Source organism: Cyclopterus lumpus, chromosome 13 (genome assembly GCF_009769545.1).
Source record: "Cyclopterus lumpus isolate fCycLum1 chromosome 13, fCycLum1.pri, whole genome shotgun sequence".
NCBI lineage: Eukaryota > Metazoa > Chordata > Actinopteri > Perciformes > Cyclopteridae > Cyclopterus > Cyclopterus lumpus.
The window spans coordinates 13,380,017-13,403,557 of NC_046978.1; the positions used below are offsets into that span (position 1 = coordinate 13,380,017).

At 45.0% G+C, this 23,541-nt stretch overlaps 1 protein-coding gene across 1 annotated transcript in view; it reads right to left on the reverse strand.

Moving 5' to 3' along the window:
- Positions 1-23,541, reverse strand: part of mecom (MDS1 and EVI1 complex locus) — an 88,585-nt gene that overhangs the window by 27,066 nt on the left and 37,978 nt on the right. The gene's annotated exons all lie outside the window — the stretch shown is intronic.

Genomic DNA, 23,541 nt, shown 5'->3' on the forward strand with positions numbered 1-23,541 from the left:
AACTATACTGATGTCAACAGTTTTTTATAAATATTAATTTAAAATTATAATATTAGGCTTAAACTATATAATAATAATTATAATAGCACTAGTAAAAATACGAATAATAAACGAATAAAACAATTGCCTTACTCTCCCACGTAAAACTCTTCAAGCATATAAAGACCAAAACAACAATAAATATAAAGAACTGGATATGTGTGCAACTCATAGCGCCACCGCACTTCTATCATTAAATAAACATTTATTATGAAATTCTCTCAACGAATTGTCAACGGTAAAACGTCATTTTAAGGTGTTAATACATATTAAACAGCAGCCGTAAACTTGACTGGGAAATAGATAAACTGCAGGAAATCGCGAGTGATAGAAATTACAAGGAAGTAGCCGATTGTTGGGATGCAAAGAGGAATCTCCACCAGGGTCACAAATCTGTCTTTGTATAACCAGCCACTGAATAAATATTTAGCTTGCAGAAAGCCCTTTGTCTGGACTCACACTGGATCTCCCCATTCATCAAGCAAGAACACTCTCCAGTATATCATTTGACCGTTAAATTAAGTTTACAACCAAATTAACAATAAACTTTATTTTTGTTATGGTTTGCTCTCTATGCAAATCGTTTCATAAAAGCAATAGTTTAGTTCGTGTTTATCCATAAAGTAGGTTTCCTCTTACCGTTGAAAAACTCGCGTGCGACACTTAAAACCAACCAGGAGAATAACTGCGCTGCTAACGGATGAAAAGTGATGAAAACTCCGGTTTAAAAACACAACTGTGAAGGACTAAAACAAATAAAAATAAACATTAAGACTACAAATTGTCTTCGCTGCAGCGCGTTCTCCAGCTTTCTGGCATTGTTTTTAAAACACACACACACACGCACACACACACACACCAGTGTTCTGCTGGCTTTCGGTAGCGGTGTCTCTTCTGGTCTCAAAGCCGCAGGACGAGTCGACTCCTCCGCCGCTGCGTCTTGTCCCTCAGACACCGCGCGGTCGGTCAAAGTAAATCCTCTCTCACTACAGTGTCTCGCGGAGGACAGCGCGGACTCGGCCAGCCTCCTCTCTCTCTCTGTCCCGCAGACACCGCGGATCGGAACTGAATCACCTCCGGCACATCAACTTGCTCCCAACTCTTCAGTGCGTGCGCTTCGTTTGGCTCGTCCGCTCCTCACTTGTCACCCCTCCTGTCCTGACGCACCCAGGTGTCCACGAGTAGCCATTCAACTTTTTCATTTTTCTCTTCCTCATCCCCCCCCCACCTCTCCCCCCATCGCCCCCCCCCCCCCCCCCCCCCCCCCCCCCTCCTCAGCCGGTCGGGATGTTTCGGGATGTTTATATATATATATATATATATATATATATATATATATATATATATATATATATATATATATATATATATATATATATATTCATGTGTTTGTGTGGGTGGGGGGTTGGTTTCAAACATCGCCCCCCTACTTCACGCGTCGCGGACACTTTGCGTGATGTTTCTCTTGTGCGCATTGTCTCATAAAGAAGGTACCCGGCGCGTCCATGGCTGCAGCCCGCAGAGAGGCGACTCAAAGCACCGGGACTGTCTTCGCCTCGGTCCCCGGTCGGAAGCGACTCGTCTGCCGCAGTAAATTTTAAAGTGACAGGGGCCCGGGGTTGGAGAGGGTGAGCGGGGTCACGGAGAGGTCGCGATGGGGCTTCTGAATGGATGCGCTACACACACACACACACACACACACACACACACACACACACACACACACACACACACACACACACACACACACACACACAGGCAGCGCACTTTAATGAACCAACACGAGCATCAGAGCGCGTATTATTATACACGTGTTGCGAAACTTTTTTTTTTCTTTTCTTTTTTTTTTTCCTTCTTTCTCACAACACGCCGCGCCAGTTCATGGACCATTTTATGGCATTATTAACCCAAACTGAAACTGTGTTTTTATCTATTATTTTCTTGACTTTTTTTATTTTTACCTCCAGGTTATGACTTAGGTTTGATTCAGAGTTATGGTATAGCAACAACAATAAAAAAAAAAAGTGAGAACTATAATAAAAAACAGTCACCTCATTCTCTAATTGTGCTCGCTTTACGGAGTAATGTAACAGTTAGACTTAAGTGGTCCTCTTGGGGACCTCCAGGAAACTCCACATGGACCATTACAAGTCCCTGTGCCTCAATTTGAGAAACACTGACCTAATCACCTGCTTTTCTCATGACTTGAACAAAAAAACACAGCTTGTTGGTTGTACTTGTGAGTTGTAAACAATCCCCCACTTACACACACAATAAGCAACGTATATGAATGCACATTATTATCAAAAGAAGAAGTAAAAAGAGACAGAGCACGAGCTCAGTTTGGTGTTTTGAATCAATCTTGTATTAAAAATACATATTTAAATTATGGAGTGTTAACTGTCCTCTGCACCTGCTTTGCAGCACACACAGGCTCAAAAGCAGAGATGCGTTGCATTAGTTTGAATTATTTGGCGTTAGATCTAAATGTGAAAGTTTAAAGCTGAAACCGATAGTTGTATAAACGGACACGGGTCTAGAATAATAAAGAAGCGTCCTCGTGGTCGCTGAGCGGAGTTTATTAGGCAGCTCATAAAGCTGGAGAGGACAGGGCTTTGGCTGACGAGAGCAGATGATGATGGATAACGCCTCACACTGTGTGACATTGACCTTCCATCCCAGATAATGCCTATTGTTTTACGAAATTGCGGCGCAAATGTGCAGGAAGGACAGGAAAAATCATGTGTAAATAAGGCAGGACCCTGCCACCGATTCCCATCGTCTCGCGCTCCTTGAGAACCGAGGAGGGACCCCGGTCCGCCCGGTCATTGATTTCCTGCCTCTCCTCGACTTGTCCATTGTTGGAACCCTTTTTAATTTAGCCATAAATTGGGAAAGCTCAAGTCGAATGAGCTGTTCTATTTTCTTCCTGTCAGGATGAGGGATTTGTTTTATGATGCATTGTGTATTAAATACAAGTAATCTGGGAAAGTGATTGCTTCACGGCCTCTCCGGGTCTGATGGAGGATCCTGATAGAGAGAAGGGGGTCTGAGCTCTGGTCTGAAAAGGAGGAAATGTCTGAAAAAAGGAGGATAAACACGCTGGGTTTTGTGGTATCACAGGGGCTAAATTGGGGGTAAGGACCCCAGCGAGCCCGGCAGCGAGAGCAGCTGTTGTACTTCTTCACCCTGCCAGGAGAGGGCGTGCTCAACTGAACTGAACTTTTAAAAAAACATTTCTGAATGAATAGTTTTCAGACGACAATATCTGATAGTTAGACACAAGTATGGCTTTGCATTTATTGTTGCGACGCGAACTTTCCCGATTGTCATCGGGAACATTTCCATCATCGAATATTGAGGAAAATAATCCAAGTCCGAAGAAAAGTGAACAAATATAATTGTTTAATTATATGACACTTGTCGGACATATTTAGTTGCACTATTTTATCTCCGGTAATGTAGTCTATATGCGCCTTTTGGGACATTTTAGGGGTTTAATATTTTAGGGTGAGTAAATTGACTCCCACAGCCCCAAAAAAGAAAGAAAAGAAAAAAGCCAGTCCAACTTTCCTTTGTGGATCACGTGTTGGCTTTTTATTTCAGAGCCGTGAATTTCACTTCACTTTGAAAGCACCGCAGCTTATATCTCAGTTTGTAACAGTCTGCTCTATCACTCAGCTTTTTGACTTATAATAAGATGGGGGTCATTTCTCTCGCGTTCGTGTGAATTGCAGCACAACACATCTACATTGAGGCGTCACATTGCTAGATGGGACATGAAAGATTCAGCTGCATGGGCCTGAATATATAATCACCTGAACGAGCGGCTGTAAAGCTCTTGATTCTCGGGAAAAGAGCGATGGGGGTGAATTTAAAACGCTTGTTCGTTTGTTAATAAACCACCAGCATGATTTGCAAAGCGTAGAGCTCTAATTTATATTTATTTCACCAATCCGCCATAAGCACTCTTCTGATATGCCGAGATGAAATAGATGTGTTTTTATCTGAATTATACCATGCCTTTGTCATAATGGTTTTGACATAGCTACTAAATAGCAGTGTGGAAAAGCTGTTTATCAACAAATTACAAACCAAACACATGCAGGCTTCAGGGTGTGTTAGTTCCGACTCTATCATGCCACACAGCATTTCATACTTATTTAAGAGAGCCTTAAAACGGACAGCATCCGCGTAATGTTTAGTGCTGAGGCTTTAAAGTGCTGTGAAATTCTTGAAAGGAGGTTCAATTGCTTTAATGGGCCCATGCTTATTTTGCTTGCGGCTTTCTTGTTTGTTTTAGGAGCTCGGTCACGCAAAAAGCAATTCATATGTGGGGGATTTTTTTAATGATCAAATAGTATCATATTTTACTTGATCAGAGCGTCATGGGCTATCACTGGCCTGGTATCCTTTGAATAACTTTGCAGCCAGATTTTATTTTTTATTTTGATGGTATGCAACAAAAAAAGGGATTTTTGAAGTCCGATGGGGACAGGCTGGAGAAGAGGGGGATTCCCGTGTGGGTTGCAAACTGACTCCAGCGAGCAGCAGATCGAGCCTCCACCGCTGCAGCCGAGGGGCCACATGGAAACACTGCGAAGGCCTGTGTGGCGCATTCCAGCACATCCTCCAGGAGAGCGGAAAGAAAAAAAAGAAATGAAGAAAGAAAGAGAGAAAGAGAGGCGAGGAGAGAAAGAAAAATATCGCAGCCAAGTCCACATGAAATAGTTCCACCATTCACGGCGAGACCTCCCGTTGACACCGGCGAAAAGCTGCGTTAAGCCTCCATCGCGGCCCTGTGTGCGCACGCCCCCCCCCCCCCCCCCCCTCAATCAAGTGGTAAGAACTCATTTAAAGCTCAAACGAACGGTTAGTCTACAGTTTGCACAACACTCCGCAACTTTCCCTCCGATCGACACTATACCCATCTGCGTGAATTAGTGCGCGACGCGTGGATTGCGCGGCCGGACGTGCGGATATAAAAAAAAAAAAAAAGGATGGATCTGTTGTCCTCAAAGCGCAATCAGCATCGAAACAGAGCGGAGGAAATTAAAGGGGAACATGTAAATAACGCACATTTTCCTTGGGTCTGGAAGTAGGCCCGTTGTGAGCGGCGTGTTAATCTCCACCTCAGTAATTTGGTTCTGCGGGAGAAGACAGAAGCCCTGCTGCCGTGGCCCGCACTTCATAAATCACTGCTTTATGTGGACAAGGTCAGCGCCCCCCCCTCCGCCGGCCCCTCCGCCATGTTTACCCGGCCGCCCGGGGGCTCTCAGGACCAGGCCAGCTCACTTCTAATTACTTTGGATTATTTTCATTTGCCGGGGGTTAGCCAGGCATTCCGACAGAGAGAAAGAGAGAGAGAGAGAGAGAGAGAGAGAGAGAGAAAGAAAGGGATGATTTCTTGACAAATTCATGCGGCCAGTTTGCTGAATTAGCACCCCGTCATTTTGTTATGGCTCTGTCTGTTCCTGCTCTGACAGCTCGGCCAGAGCACGACATCCATATCCATATCTAGATTAACAGATGCTTTTATTAATTAACAACCTAAAATAACTATTTTCCTTATAGGTATAGGGGCATCTTCAAGGGGGGGGGGGGGGGAGGGTAAATAATTCCATTTGTTTTCACAAGTGCAGACATATTGGTTTCACCAGTTCAGATGCAAGTGTCGATAGTGGAGGGAGACTGTGGGTCAGTGGTTAGCATGCCTGTCTTTCAATCAGGGGGTTGGTGGTGCAATCCCCGCCCTAGTCGATGTGTCCTTGAGCAAGACACTTAACCCTGAATTGTTCCCTGTAGCTGTGTCTACAGTGTATAATGTAACATGATTGTAAGTCGCTTTGGATAAAAGCGTCAGCTAAATGACATGTAATGTAATGTAATGAGACAGGGCATCACAGGGCACCATGCTTGATCCAGAGCATTTATGAGGATACATAAATGATCTCATCTTATTTACCAGTTCAGAGAAGGACCTGTGCGAGAGGCCTTCTTGTAAAGAGAGATTGTGTTTTTCCATCATTCAAATGCATTTGCTAACCTGAGCTGCAGACCAATAAAGAGACACTCAAAAGCTTTACATTGCATTCAAAGGCACAGCGTATGGGCAGAAATCTGTGTTGCAGAGGCATCTAATATCTCCTCCATGTATATTTCATTAGAATACATGTCATGGTTCCTCAATGTGAATGAGCTATATTGTTTCTTGTGCCAAAATCAACACTGACAGCAGAAATGGCACCACAAGACATGCTCACTCATCACTGAACCTACACAAATGGTCTGAGCATCAGGAGGAGGGGGTGAGTGTAAAACTAGAGAGTGGACATTATTCATCATCCAAAAGATAATTTAAAGATAATTGGCTTTAAGCTACGTGGAATGTGGCTGCAGCAAGTTGGGGGCTTTAAGAGTGTGTGTGTGTTGGGGGGGGGAGGGGGGTAAGGGGGGTAAGTGATGTACAGAAAGTAGTACAGGCAGTGGTAATCACAGACACTTCCTCCGCAGAGCCTCAGCATACAGGGCCACACTGTATGTGGGCTTCAGGGTGCGATAAAGCTGAAGAGTCAAAGGTCACGTTTTTGAAGCATAAATTCAGTGGGCACACTGCTCCTACACGCATGGGACAGACTGGAAACTTAAACATCCCACTCCACCCCACTGCAGCCCAGCCAGAGAAAGGGGGGAGGTAATTAGAGCATGTTGCCGGTCGCCGCAGGGTGAACAAATCGGCTCTAAAACGCTCATAGATATCATCTTTAAAAGGGCTTTTTATGTACAAGAGGTAAAGCGGTATGGAACTGAACACGGCACTTCAGATGTTCAAGTGTCACACATTCATTACATTTATTGAGCCCTCTTCTCACGTTTAAAGTCAGGGCTCATGCTGCAACACGACGACAATCTGCTTTTCATATACCGCGTCCAATTGGAAGGCTAATATTTTAATGCTGGCGGATAGCAGACAGACGGAGCACTTGTTCAGTGTGACAGGAGAACGAGCTGCCATGACAGTTAACTATTGTAGCTACACCAGAAAAAACAGCATCTAGTATCATATTAATGAATAATGAATATATATATCAGTATAGAAGCTGATTGGAGGGTAACAAAAATAAAGAACTCTCAGTAATAGTGTTATATTCACGATTCACCTTATAGCTTAAACAAAACAATAAAGCAGTTCTTTTTTTTTTGAAGGAGCAATGAAAATACTATTTACCCAAAATACACAGACACTTTTGTGTTTTTACTTTTTATCGAGGGTTTCCCTCCTGTTCTTAGCAAAGCACAGAAAAAGGCTCATATTGTTGTACCGAGGAGAAAAACATGACGAGTGGGCCAAATGGGTATTTATTATCCAAAATTTACAAGTGGTCAAAAATGCAATGTGAGAAAGTGAGAAAATGTACTAGAGTAAGTGCAAAGCATAAGCAGATTGTCTGCGCACGCATGGAAACCCCCACCAGACACACACACACACACACACACACACACCCCACACACACAGACAGGTCAGCGTAGGCAAGATTAAAGTCAGAATTAACTCGGAAAACAACAAATCAGTTGCAACAACCCTAAAATGAAGGGAAGCTGAGCAGCTCACACATAACACAGGGACACGGAGTGGCTCCCATTAAAGGCTTCACTGGCTTTCAGTAGCATCAAAGAGGCCCCTGAGTTAGGCTGGGATTATATTTAACCCGGGAGCTCGTTGCACTGCTGAGTACAGGGAACATGCTGATGCTGCTGCCAGTACAGCATGCTTCTGGCATTTAGACCAACGCTCTCATTAAAATGTGGCTTGGGCACGATTTCCTACGGGAACACACACATGGAATAACGCATGGACAAAGACGAAAACAACAAAACAACAACATGAAAAAATAACTATATATATACATATATATACAATATATATGACTATATTACTGTGGTCACTTTATGATGAATTCAAGATTGTGGTGTATGAGGTGGTTTTTTTCAACACTACGTACAATATAGCTTTTATTACTCTAGGATCAAACTCTTAAAAATATTTATTTAAACTCTGCAATTAAACATACTTCCCTTGTTGTGCTGAAGCCGATATGGTTGAGTACAACGTCACAAAGTGTAACAATAATGCTATCATATTTGGAATCATAATATGACAAATGTATATACAATCGCAAGTAAAATCATCACTCGCATTTTCTCAGCAATTAACATGAGACCAAAATCCTCGTCTGTGACGAACGAGACCAGTAGCTATTTCAATTTTTTCTTAAGAACATGTACATACTAATTTACAAGATGATTTCATCCCTATACAATTCTGCTGAAAGTCGATAAATGATACTGTTGGTGCACACAGGCTTGTAAATATGAGAACAACTAAAGTTCTCTGTGTATGTCCGTATATCCTGAGATAAAGCAATCTCACCTGGCACATTCCAGTAGTCAGACTTGATACGAGCCATCAGACATGTGCGTCAATACTCCCAAGGTTTATTCAATTCCAAACCAATCATTCTGGTGTCATACACTTTTGGGTTAATATTCTAACTGTGAGGCCCAGGGGCTAGGTGAAGATAAATCAGCTTTTATGATCGGTTGTTATGGTTTTTACGGCACTGGGGTTGTGAGGGACTGATTTGGGGATCAATCACCTGCAGGTGTCTGCTGGGGTGCTGTGAGGATCGATGGAGGATCTAGAGCCGCGGTGATGGAAGAGAGGTGCGTTTGCGTGTGTGTTGAGATTGGGTGCAGTTGTCGAAGTGTTTGAAGAGTTTGTGAGGGTGAGAGAGAGAGACAAAGTGATGACGGTGTGGTTGTGTGTGTGTGTGAGTGGAGATATATCTGGGGCTGCAGCAGTGATGAAGGGCCGCTGGACTATGACCAGACCATCTCGCCTCTTATCGAAGTCTCCCCCCCCCTTTTCTCCCTCAATCCACTTCTTTATCTCAATGGCACTTTGGAAAATCTCATTGTCACACAACATTTAACAAAGACAAAAGTCCCAGGCGGGCAGCTGTTGATGACTGGCCTGACAGAGCGCGCAGCTAGTGTGCAGAGTGTACCTCACACATCCTTTCTCACTCACGTCTTGTGTGTTTTCCACTGGGAGAGGCCAGCGATGTGAGTGCAAAACGTTACCACGACACACAAACCCGCGTGCCCATCTATGCCCGCAGATGGCACGGGCACACATCAACACGCAGAGCAGGTTTTCTTTCTCTTTCTCCCCCCCCGTGGATACAGTGTTTATACACGCTCAACCTCTCCCCTGACTGTCAGACGGCTGCTTCCTCCGTCCTGTCAGCGGAGCCCGGCTGAAACAAAAGAGGCGGAGAGCGAGGCCTATGGTTTCTGAATCGGAGGAAGTTGGTGCTGATTACGCTGCCCCTGAAGAAGCATTCCGATCCTGTGAACCCGCTCCTCCAAACCATGCAGCAAAGCACTAGAAGAGTTTAAACTTCACACAGCCCCACCCTGCAGTGCCCTCTCGTTGGCCAGGACAAGCATCTGCCCTCTCTTCCTTTCCTCTACTTTGTTTTCCTCCTTCGTCTCGTCTCCTCTTTCTACTTTCTTCTTTATTAATCCCCTTTGTTCTTCTCTCCTGCCGTTGCTGCTTCCCTACTAGATCCTCTACTTACCTTCTTCCGCCATGTTTTTTCTCCTAATCTCTCATCCACCTTCTGTTTCGTTTTTGCTCCATCTTGTGCCGGTCCCCTCCCCTCCTCTCCTCCATCATCCCCTCCACACGGAGACACGACAGCAGTCTCTCGTTGGAGGAGAGAACATTCCACCTTCTTCACACCCTTACCTCTATATTCCTGATGAATGCCTTCACTCCACTTGTTTATAAGATAGAGGGGGTTATTTATAATCAAGCCGAAGAGAGTATGTACACACTGTGGACATCCTGATAGAAGGCGACGTATTAAATTTCTGTTTGTTTGACAGGAGCGCTGTCTCTCTCCTACTCCTTGACGGGAAGACCCCCATCCATCCAAGCAGGGGGCGCGACCCCTGGAGCACTCCCCTCTCTCTTTCTCTCTCAAGTGCTAACACATATTAAGTAAATGAAGAGTCTCTTCAGGCCGGCAGGAGACAAACGAGCTTCTTAAACTTCGGCAGGGGTGGCGGTTTGATCTGGTGTCGGCGGGTGTTTACGACGTAACTGCACCAGAGTTGTGTTTGTGATGTTACCCATCTAAGTGTGTTTATACTGTGGTGGAGATGACCCCGGTCTCCTAGCCAGGTGCTGAAGCTCTACGTCTTCTGTTTGAGAGGGAGAGTATGCGTATGGCTTTGGCGTGTGTGTGTGTGTGTGTGTGTGTGTGTGTGTGTGTGTTCATTCCCTGCAAGCCTGTGTGTGTGGCAGTGCTTCTAGGCCAAATGCTGTCCAAGCAGCACACAGCGAGTGTGACCACATCGAAAGCAGAAACAGGTTAGAGTGTCTGCTCTCATTCTCCTCGAAGCTTTTCCTCCTGTCGTTCCGTTTCATTCTCGCTTTCTGTCCTTCTCTCACTGATTATTGTCATTCTGGCTGCCGAAAAAAACAACAGCAACACTACTAGTGGGAAGTGTAAAAAAAAAAAAAAGGGGGTGGGATCGCGGCCAAGTTGCGGTGGGCTGGCGGCGACGGTGGTGGTGGTGTGTGTGTGTGTGTGTGTGTGTGTGTGGGGGGGTTATAAGGCCCCCAGGGTCGGTAAAGGGTTTTGGTGAGGGCTCGGGGGTTGGTGTTGAGGTGTGCTCAGCGAGAGGGCCCTGGTGTAATCTCAGTGCTGAATAGACGGAGCTCTTAATAGAATCCCGTCGTCCGGCTGCCACCGAGAGAAACAAGAGCTGTAATGGATGGGCTCAGCTCTGGCTCCCACTTTCCCCCCCGTGACCCCTGCGTTGGTCAGAAGTAAGAGCTAAAGAAGCATTGTAGCCTCGGGCCTGATTGAATGGGGAGGGAGGGAGGTGGCGGCGGTGGCGGTGGCAGTGTGGCGGGGGGGGTAGGCAGCCGCACTGATAGACCAATTTCCCACTACTGCGAGCAGCAGGGCTTGATTGATGAGGGCTGGTGCTGGTGAGAGGAGGCCCATCACATACGATCACATAAATACTTATTCAGCTCGAATTGGGCCTGACAAGCCTTACGACAGCTTTGTGCTGTCACAGATATCATTGGAAGGAAAACGCTCCATTAATCATGCGTAATTAACTTTTCAAAACTGAGGTTCTGCTTGGAACCAGCACTAACCCACTCAGTACCCAGATACAAAAATCCAGCATCTTAACTAGGATTGGAGAGGGCCTTATTAAAAGCTAGAGACAGTTTCCCCTGAGCCCCTCCGTTTGTACAGGAAACGGCTTCATTAGTATTGGTTTAGGGCTCTAATGGGCTCAATACAAAGCCTCCTCTCTCTAACCCAGCCGTGTTCAGTGGCCTTACAGTGCAATATCCTGTGTGCGCGCACGGCCATAATGTTCTCCGTTTGAAGTCGGAGCAGAACCCATCTGAACGCCTGCCACTAGTTAACTACCTTGACCCTCCCATAAAGTAGTGTGGAGGAGTGAGGGCCCAGCAGGCTGCGTGGTTTCATTCTCTCTCTCTGGCCAAAGGTAGCCTCCCCATGGGAGTAAACTGGACCAGAGACCTTTTGTTTTAAAGCAGTAGACCAAAGGAAGTGCCTTACATTAGGAATAACACAAACACACACACACACACACACACACACACACACTGATGCATGCACAAACCTACTACTATATCTCATCTGATCAGCACTCCGCCTTCAGCTCCATAATGCTGCCCACCTGCATAGCTGCTGCTGCTGGTAAGCAGTTGGCATGGGAAAAGACAGAACACCATGAGGTCAAAACAGCTGTTCATCTTCAAGTGGAGGTGAATCACAGGAAAATCTAATATTATCTGAGAGACAGATCAGAACAGTTTTAGAAAACATGTTCTTTAACTCACAACACACAGCCGAGAAACAGGAAAGGGAGTTATGTCAGGACAAAATGTCACTAAGTACAGAACTCTTTGCATGTACAGTGCAGCACATAATTGTTCTCTTGTGCATTGTTTTGTCAATAATTCAGGCTGTTGAATTGAGCTAAAAAGACAGCTCTAAAAGTCAAAATGACTTCCTTTCCTTCTTTTTTCTTAAAAAATCAGGTATATGCTTCATCATCCCCCACAGCCAAAGATCACATTTTTCTCAGTTGGTTCTTGTGGCCATCACATTTCTCTGACTTACTGCAAATTTTAGTTCATACTTACTCATGACACGCTTCAGCGCACACTGTTATATGAAATTGCATTGTCCTTCTGAGCGGAACAGGCTCCACAGTAAAGTTTCCATTTGGCCATACATGGTTAGCAATCAACATGGTGGATCGCAAACACGTACACACACACACACCCAGGTTCAGTCATCCCTCTTCTTCAGTTGGTCATCTATGGTCATTTCCTCTCAACACCATCCTCACTGCAGCAGGGGCCTGACTCATTTCCTGCCTGCTAATTAGCTCTGCCTGACCCCCTGAGAAAAAGAAGAAGACACACTAAACCATGAAAGTCATACTCCGCATATAGACACCATGACGTGTCTGAGTGGACCCATCTACAAGCACTAACCACACAGCATCAAACTTCTTTGAATTATCACATAAAAATAGATTTTTTTTTTAGTAACCCTGCTTTGTTAGCTGAGGTGGCCGAGATTAAATCTTCATGGCAAAATTACAGTTATGTCCTATTTGAGTATTTATTGTACTGCAGCCTGGCTTGCCACCACACAGTATGTACGAATAGTGAGAAAAACACAGTGAGGAGCTCAGTGAAAACATATGTCCGTATGGTTACTGGCACACGCGGCCAGCTGATTGATATCTTTGTCAGGAACATGGCGAAGAAAGCAGCTGCCATTACTGGCTGCCCTGGTCAGCCCTCCACAGGACAATTCAAGCTGAAGTCCTCAAGGTGCCACTTGAGAGTGTCTACACCGACGAGTAAATTAACCAGCGATTGATTGATTTCTCATTATGCACTTTACACTGATGAGCGATTGTTTTCTTTTTAGCTGACTTCCTCTTCGGGCTTATCAAATGCCATTTTGTGATGCTTGACTGCACGAGTAGTTTTTCTATAACATTATGCATTTGTTGTATTATTTTAATCCCCGCTGGCAGAATTCGATTACAATATTAACTGTGCTTAGTTTGGCTGGAATTCAGCTGAGGAGAATAGCGTTGTGTTGGATAAATTTGAATTTAATTAGCAGAAGTCCCACTTTAGCAAAACATTTCCTCTTTGAAATGCCCCCTCTAGTTCAGAGTCCCATCAACGTTTTACACCCTTTCTTCTGTGTGAAGCTGTATGTAATTTGTCCTATCCAGCAGCTGGTTTCCCAGACCAACCCCTGTCTGATTTAGTTTACTACACCTCTTACTCACATCTCTATGAGCAGCCTGGGCCCGTAAAGCAGAGTCAAGGCCCACACCAGGTGTTGTATTCATGATCAGACGAGGCGTCTCAAGAAGACAGGCCTAATAGCAAAATGTATTCTGGAGACTTTGGGGGGGGGTAAACACACTTGAGTTGGTTCAAGTACGTACAACCAAGTTCAATTATTAGATGTAGATGTCTAGATATGGGACGACCCACCAGTAATGGAGACAGGTGGTTAAAGTGAGACCACACGCAGAGGAGGAGAGAAGCGCAGAAGAGGAAGAGTGGAGGAGTGCGAGACAAAAAAAAAGGAGTGGGTGAAGGGTCAAGTACATTCAGTCAGCTTAGTTTGACTTATATGGAGAGGGGAGACAACAATAAGTGCTTGTGTGTAAAGGGCTTGAAGGCAGCACAGCTCTTCTGCTCTCACAATGGACTGCTTTCCACTCCAGGGCCTGAGCGCACCAACTAACATCCCCCCAGTTTCTCCCAAAACTACATTTTATTGATGTTCGTCATGATTTGCCTGCTAGAAAAAAAACTATTAATAAGCTGGTCAAACGGACAAATAACACTGTCTATTCCTCATTATAAACATCTGCAGTTGGCCTTGGTTCTTGTACGCTTTGCTTGGCACCGTTGTGGGAAAGTGTCTATTGTGAAAGCCCTTAAAAATGAGCTTTCTGCTTCAAGCTAAGTTGATTGGCCGACAGTCAGGGCTGGGTATTTCTCTCATTCACAGATAGAGTAGTGTTAGAGGGGGATCTTCGCCATTGAGGTTTGTTTGTAAAAGAATAGGGCACTGTCAAAACTCAGGTAAAGCCTTACCGGCAGCAACATTGAAACTGCTCTAAAATTACCATATTCAAGTCAAAGGGTGTTACAATTTGTACAGCATATGATTCCCCCTTTTCTTTTTGTACATTCGGGAGAAAGTAACAGGGAAAGTGCAAACAACAACAACAACAACTCTTTAACACAAAAAAAGGGAAGAGACCTCAAGATATGGAACCCTTGTCCTAGATCTTGACACTTCTCCAAAATGTACTCTTTGGAAGGCAAATCAACTTAATCAGTTCACTACTGAAGAATATTACATGTCACAGTCGGAATCTATTCATCGCTATACGTTCCTTTGAATAACAGACATTTGCGTCTTTATTCCTACACTGGGTTCAAAGCTGTGTTGCAGGGACGGACGCATGAGGCATGCATGAGGCATGCATGAGGCATGAAGGTGGATACTGTGTATCATCACCACCCATTTGGGGTACAACAGAGGGTCTGTCTTGTACATACCCCTTAAGCCAAGCAAAGCACCCTCCAGAGGTCTGACTGATGCTTGCTAAACCTCAGGAGCGTGTTGAATGCTGGTAGGAGGAGGAAAGGAGAAAGGGAGGGAAAAGAGACGGCCTTCTTGGTTAAAAAAAAAAAAGCCTCAGTGTTAATCAGAGATTTCCCAGAAGAGCTGGAGTCATCGCCTCAGGTCAGAGAGAGCGAGAGAACGAAGGGTAGGCACAGAGGTGAGGAAACGAGAGAAGGCTTAGATGAGAGATAGACGGGGAGACGGAGAGGAAAGGAAGGAGGCAAGGAAGGCTGGCTGCATTCCTGTGGCCACAGCTGCGGGAGCGCCAATCACTAAAATGTAGCACTGTCTCAATGCCGGCGATTTCTGGACACGTTACAAACGAAATAAAACAGCACGACATGTCTGTTTTTTGAATCAAAGAAGAGACTAGCAATCAACATGCCGGGGTTTACACTACCTCCCTCCGTCCTCAGCTCTCTTCCTCCCTCCATCCTTCTCCCTAGCTGACTGTCCTGCCATTTCCACCATGGCAGGGATGACCCCCTCTCTGTCTCTATATTTGCCCCTCTTTGTTCACCACTGGCCAGTTGGGGCAGGCATCTGAGACTCAGACCATCGATCATCGGCCTGACAGCGGGCCCCAGGCGGGGACGGCCCTGTTATTTGGACTCTGTGATGACTTCCTCAAAAAGGGGCCCCTCCTTCCCTCATAGGCCTGGCATGGCTGAGGTTTGGTTTGGAGCCTCCATACCTTCCTCGCATGTCCATAGAAAACACATTGGATTCACTGGCCGCATGTTTGGGTCACGCTAGGGTGAGCAAGACAGATAGAGTGCAGAGTTGGAGTAAAATAGGTCGAGGGAGCACACGTCGTGGTGCTGGAAGCGTCTCGGTAGCTTCTCCAGTCCCCGGGAGCCCCGCGATGAAGACTTTGGCAGCGGTGATAATAGAAGTAGAGGTTAATGGGATACGTTTGTAAAAAGAAAACAAAAAGCAACAGCTGGAGTGCTTAATTTATCGACGCGATCTGTCCAAGTTCTGTCTAGCACGATACAGCAACAGTACATTATTAATACTTTAAGCTATCATTTGGACCCATGTGTTTATTTTGTCTTGGTTTGTGCCCCTCAGTCTTTCCACATAACAGTGTCCAACATCCTTGAAAAATATGGACCTAAAAATACCCCAAAAGGTCCTTCCCTCCCGTCCACTGTCACCGTTTACTGCTTAACTCCTGCAGTTCATCGTTGCCTCTCATTCTGCCTCCTCTTTCACCCTTCAACTCATCGCCTCCTCCCAGTCTCCCCACCCCCCCCCCCCCCCCCCCCCCCACACACTCAGGCACAAGACCGGGACCCAGCAGACATGCAGTTGTGCTATTGTCTTGCTGCTCACATCGCGTTATCATTACAGCCGGCTATAATTGGAAACAGAAGCCTATTTTATTAGGATGCATGGTGACACGGGTATCTGTCTCTTCTGATATTCCCACACTGGCTAATTTCCCCCCTCATCTGCATTCAACAGAGCGGAGACAAGAGAGCATGACAGCGGATATGGACTTGGATAGCTCTATGCCCTCATAGCCCTCTGATATACACGCAGAGTAGATTATACTGACATATGCATCATGTATATTTAGAAATTGTATGTAAACTGAGAGAGACATGTAAAATTGTCTTTGGAGACGTGTAGTTGAGGGGGGTAAAGTCGTTGTTGGTTGGTTAAAGACACGTTACTCACAGCAAGTCACAGGATCAAATGTAATTCACGGACTGTGCTGAGCTTCATTCCTTTTGTCTCTTTAAACATATAATAAATATATAAACAATAATGTTGATAAGGGATGTTTTAAAGTACAATTTACCAGAGAGGGTAATAGTTTGTTCGACACTCATGGTAATTCTTTTTTTTTTTTTTGTAACAGATATGAAGAAGATTATTTAAGGACAGATACATCCTAAATCACACTTTTAAATGAAGTGACACTTTCTGGCATTATGTTCAGGGCAGAAACAGCTTGTTGTAACCCTCCGGACACCAGACACACATTGTTAAGATGGTGGTGAGAATACAGTCATTTGCGGAGTATCTGTAGGAGGGCTCGGCTCTGCGTGAGGAGCCTGTCTAACAAAGGGTGCACACACTTCATTAGCACTGTCCGTGAGAAGGAAGGAATCTTACACATGGAATCACTCCTGATCTCTTTCGTCTCAGGCTACTGCTGTGCAGAGCCTGGGCTCGCTGGCTTCCTTCCTTCGAAATCCTCCTGGCCCCTGCCTAAACACAATGCTCAATTTGTTCACATCCAGCGCCAAAGAAAAGGGACACACACAAAGCATAGGAGATAAGGTTACAAACTGTCCTCACACCCACAGGTGTGGAACTCTCAAAGCCTTCAAAAACATCACCCGGTTCCCCGCCCAATGCCGCCGCCACCGCCACCACCACCACCACCACCACCACCACCTCACCGCTACCACCTCCTCTTCCGCTTTCTGGCAAATTAAAGAATGGGCTTTAAGGATGCACAGATGATGATGACGAGGAAGATGAAGAGGAGGGTAAGGGATGAGTGAGAGTTAATACTTGAGAGAGAGAGAGAGAGAGAAAGAGTTCTATTAGAATGGTTGGTGCGATTAGAGGAAATGTAGTCATTTCACCACAGTTATGCATGCGCTTGCACACACACACACACACACACACACACACACACACAGCACTCACTCAGCTGCTATCTCACATTGCATCACGCTGCTCTGCACCTTCACACTAGCGCTCTCCTTTGCTCTCTCAATCTCTCTGCCTTGCTCGGTTTCAATGGCATCAAATGGTTGGCTCTGACAAAGGAAGAGAGGGAGTGCTGCCAGCTGCCCCAGTGAGGTCATTCTCACACAGGCTCTTGCTTTCACCCCACTACCATGAACATGGCCTTGACCCCATCCCCATCACAACAATTACTTTATTCTACTAATTTACACAAAGTAACTCCACTTGTCTTTTTACAATTGCCCACTAGACACGTCCAAATACATGCATTTCACCAGCATTTATCCTGTGAAGCACCACGGGGTTTGGCGCGCTCTTAATGTCTTTGGTGTAAGGAGCGAGTATCTTCTGTTCCCACCAGAACTGTCCGACTGGTAACCAGGATGTTGAATTCCTAAACAACAAAAATAACCAAGGGGGCAGTTGATGATTATGATAACTTATTACAGAAACCTTTTCTTTGTGGTGTCTGTGGTTTTGCAACTGTATTGGCAGGTTAAAACCTAATTCCCCTCATGATTATGTCCTACTGTCGTATATTTGGCCTATCTCCCCAAGTGCGTGTCTCTTTCTGCCTGCCCTGGAAAGCAGCTTTCGGCTTCCCGGTCAAATCTGTCATAAGCGAAGTCGGGCAAGCAGTGGAATCCAACCCTTCTGATTCACAGCCAATGATGTCAGAAGCATAATCATGACGCTAGGCCTATTAATTCTTACCAGGCATTTGCAAATGGGAACCTTATTCATTGCAATAAAACTCCAAAAGGACAAACTCGCTCTTTGTGAATTCATCGGTGTCAAAGCAATGTAAAGGTTGAACAATAATTTGTGTATGAGAAAACTTACAGTTGTATGAAAAATATTGTGTTCCCCAGGGATCCAAAATAGGGCTCAAGTCTATCAAAAGTAACATTTCGTGCTGATGACACCAATGCTTTTTTAGTTTAATCTGGTGAAGATGAGCAATGGACACGATTATGGGCTTTTCTTTTAGTCATTTCATTTTTCTTGTATATGCCACCTCCTCCACATTAATGTTATCTCCCGTCATTTCGTGAGCTGATACAACAAAAAAGGCAGCAGTTGTTTTTAATTGTTTTGCAGCCCAGCTGACAGTGGACATCGGGATCAATAAACTCTTTTCTCAAACACTGCCATGCTTCCCCCTCACTTTCTGCCTGCCTTCTTCTTGGATTCACTCCATCCATCCATCCATCTTTGACAACATGAAGAGGGCTTTAATATGATGAGCCAATGCAGTCCCAGCTGGACTTTGTCATTCGCCGTCTCTTTCTCCATTACTCTTCGCTATTGGTCCCCTGGGTTGTCACAGTGACTGCAGAAAGACTCTAATTGGTCGGTTGGGATGAACTTTCCTACTTGCCGTCAGTGGCGTGCAGAAAGTGCGCCGTTGGTCCTAGTTTTTTTCCTCTGCTGTTGTCATGTAACCTTTGACCTTTACATCTGCACTCAAATTGCACTCAAATTGCACACAAGTGAGGTAAGTGTGTTGTAATTATTGACTAATAACTGACTAAATAAATAAGAAATGCACAAGCTCTCTATCTCTATCTCACACATGCACAGACACATATATTTGGCATACCTGCTTTCCTTTTGACTCGGTCACTACGTCCATATCTCTGTTTGGTGGTGTGAACTGTCGGTGAATCACTGTTAAATATTGTCTCAGGATTTTTCTCCCTTTCTTTCTTCATCTTTTTGTGTCTCTTTCACGGAAAGGCTCTTTATCACTCTGCCACGGAGGCCTTTTCTTCCCTCGCTCATATCCCAAGGAGAAGAAAGAGAGCGGAGTGCCTTTCAACAAACGGAACAATGACACTTCATCGAGATCCTTGGCCTGTGTACATTCCACACAAACTTGCACAATAACTTATCAGAGGTGAAAGGAGGAAAGGGTAAAAAATAAAAGATAGCTCATATGAAAGAAAGGATAAAAGGCAGAAATGTGTGGAGATAGGGGCACGGAGGGGAAGAGGCATATGTTTGCTTCCTCAAAGCCTATCAGTCTCTGAGGTCATGGTGAGGTTGCTTGAATGGTGGGTGGGATGCCGATGTCAACAAATTTGGTGCGTGTCGATGTTGATTAACCATCACATACTTTTACACGTATGAATGCATTGTGTGTGCTCATTTTGAAAAAAGCCATTGCACGTAGACAAATGTGTGAGAGCCACCTGAGAGTCCTCATTTCTTGCCATCCTGTTCGACTCCGATTCTCTCGAAAGCGAAGGGATATACGTTTACAAAAAGGCCACATGCAACTTAATCTGAAAGTAGATCTTGTCAGCAAACTTGATATTACAATTTAAGGCTGCTTCTTTTGGGTTGTAGTTCAAAAGAGATTAGGTATGCACCATTTAGTCATGCAGCTCTTGAGCCGGAATCAGTGGTGAGAGAGATCAGTCCAAAGGAAACAGGATCTCATCTGAGCTGATCCAGATCTGAGACCAGCTCGTAAAACTGTCCCCCCTAATGGATCACCTCATTGGAACACATACAGTTGCACAGCATGTGCATGTACAATCAAGCAAGAAAAGACGTCGACCCATACTCACACAGATGTAAATGTGAATACATGTAAACCTATCGGAACAGGCATGTAAGGCCAACCCGCTCCTCCTTCGTCTAACGCGCACACTTTAACACCCTTTCATCAACACAGCTGTCCTTTTTAGAGGACAAGTGGAGATTTAAGCTCATGAATCCATAATACACAAATGCACGCAAATTGTTGGCCGAACTGTGTCATATTTGCATGTGTGCTTCGGGGCAAACAGAGGAGTGTGCACTGATCCTAAGATGTGGACTGGCTCTCTCGGGAGAGCACACACACACATTCACACCCACCCACACACACCAATAACATTCCCTCTTGTCCCCTCTGGCCAAGCCCAGAGCTTGACCTCTCCGTGTCACTCAATCCAGCGGGCAATATTTGCTTTCGTCATCATAAATATTAAATATGTGCAGAGGCAAATATTTGGGTTTGGCGACCTCGAAGTGGTAAATGAATTAATGTATTCACACGAGGAGAGCAGGGGAGTCAGGGTGTTCTCGCACACACACACACACGTCCTTTCAGCTTCTCCTGCTCTTTACCGTAAAGGCCTGTCAGTGGTCACGCAGGGGAAGACCCACAACTGCTGAGGAATGGCATGAAAATATGGAATATGACTCAAATTTAGAGGGTAGGCGGGTGGTAAAGCTTTTCTTCAGGCCTTTGCTGTGGTGATACAAGGTGACAACCTATATTTGATGGAAACAATAAATGAATTGAAAAAGAAATAGAGAAAAAGTTCAACAGACCTCTGTTTGTCCATGTAATCGTTCTAAATCATCAAGCAGGAAGACATGCCATCCACAGTGCAGAGCCGATAGGTGTTGAACTTCCCCAAAAAATACAAAGAGCAGCAATTTTGTTGCTTCCTCTTCCATAAACTGAATTTACTTTGTCATATTTCCTCGACCTCTGTTCACACTGAGCAATAGAGGTGGCAGCAAATTGATTTCCCAATGTATCACGATTTTCTTAACAATTTTATAATTGATTTTTTGGGGGGATTTTCCAAAGTAAAAGTGCATGATTCAAATGGTTTCACACTAGTTTTTAAAAGGTAAACAAAACTGGCAGTACATTGTAATATTACGATGCAATCAGAATACGTATCAAATCGGAGGTCAGCGTATCGTCCCAGCCCTGCTGTCCTTCAGCAGGGTTATGTTTATGTATTTATGTTAACGTTATGTTTATATGTTGCCAGTGTAAAAAGAAGGAATGGGTGATTTTGTGAATCCGAATGACCAGTTGCACACTTTCCTTATATCGGCCACGTTGATGTGGATGATGTTAAAATGGCATGTCTTGTCTTTAAAAGTTTAACAACCAAAGCTTATCAGGTAACTCAGAATACATATAATAAAAACATTTTATTTTTTGGGCTGTGCAAAATACAATTGGTTAAAGAAAAGTCAGATATATTTCTTAAAAAGTTGAACAATGTTGATATTATTTGATTATCAGGATGGTCAATGGTGCTCTGTGCCTCTGATGTGGGTGGGGTGATCCAGAGGATGAGGTGGGGGCCTGGCGTCATGGGTAAACTGAGAAGAGCTGGCAGAAAGGCAATCCATAGCTGACCCCGGCCTCTGTGTATAATTGTGCCCTCTGACCCAGTGAACATCCTAAATCACCAATCCAAACAGTCAGATCCCCTCAGTAAATACCCAGGGAGTCCTGCACAGAAACACCACTCTACTGCTGCCCCGGTTCTCAGGACGAAGCCGTCCCTCTGAAACCACCACACACACACACACACACACACACACACGCACGCACGCACACACACACACACTCACACACACACGCACACACACACACACACACACACACACACACACACACGTACACACAGCCTCAGGCGTACCGAACTGCTCTTGAGAAGCTGCCCTGTTCAGAACAGGCGTGGGATGCACGTTTGTTGCCATCATTCAGAAATGTGCCGAATTACAAAGCGAGTTACAATGTCTGTTTATTTTTTCTGTCTGTCCATTGTGTCCATGTTAGAGCCGTCAGAGGAAAACTGAAAGCATTGAAGGAGGAATCTAAGATCCATTTATTCTGATATAACTAGCTCCTTGTTGTCTTTAATGTCTTTTTTTAAAATGTTCTCCTGTTTATTTGTATATCATATGTACATATGTACAACAAGAGCGACGTGCAACCGGAGTCAAATTTCATGTATGCGTACACACACATGGCCAATAAAGCTGATTCTGATTGAGAACAAAACAGACACACTTTAAAAGGACTTTAATATCTTTCTTCTTCTGTGACCCGATCTCTTTGAATAAGGAAACCCACTCCAACTGTTCTAATTCAGTGACTGGACCACTTGAACTGCTAGACCACCATTCTCCCTTGATGTCTGCTCCGATAAGGCTGAATATAAGACGGCATGCCAGTTGTCTCTGATCACAAACGGAAGATACTTGAGGACACTCGTGACCCTGTTTCTCTACCCAGGAGGACAGGATAGCAGCATTCAGAGGATGAAGGGATTTTAAGGAGGATGGGGGGGCTCAAAGATTGTCGTTGGAAAGGTCTGAAGTAATGGACCCCCTGGAGTGCCGGACAAAGACACCCAACAAGAGAGAGATGCACTGCATCAAACCAGGGGGACAAGAAGGGGTTCAAAAAGCGTTCTCCCCTGGGGCCTTTCAGCCTGGCATCCCGGCACCCTGGCCCAGCGGGGAAACAAGCTTCTTCACACAACCACAGTGGGAGGATGAGAGGATGGGACAGGGCAGCGCCACAATGGAGGGAAGCTCTGAAGGACAGTGTGAGAATGAGAAAACATGAGACACTGAATACTTCAGTCATTGTGGCGAGAGAGCGTCCGCTGTCACAAACTGATAATGGTCACGCCAGCTGCTGGACTTCACTGGGTTTGAGGGATGCGCCTTAAACAACTGCTTTATTCATCAAACTTTTTTTTTCGTGCATTACATTATCTTATGCTCTCTTTCGTCCTCATCTCTGAATCAGTATCAAACTTTGTTTTTCCTCTGGACTTTTGCACGTGCTCAAAGATCATCATCACTGCAGCCACTGATGAGCACTGCTCATGTAGCTGCCATTCATTAAAATTCAGTATTGATGGAAATGCCAATCCGAGCGGTGCCAAGCCAAGCTGCGCTCTGCCAAGCCAAAAACTGCCCGCGTTGTAACCCCTTCCTGGCTCGCCAGAGGAGAGCATAATGTGAGTCAGGTCCAACCTCTCTTTTGGGTGCCAAGAAGAACTCCATGTAACCCAAAACACTGACATGGAGCCAGTCTGAATATGAATGTCCTCAAAGAAAACCAATAAAACAAGACTGTCATTGTGGCATCCCAGAGACCAGACAGCTCAGGAAGGACTTTCGAAATCCACTTTTTAGTGTATACATCTATCCTTAACTGAATTAG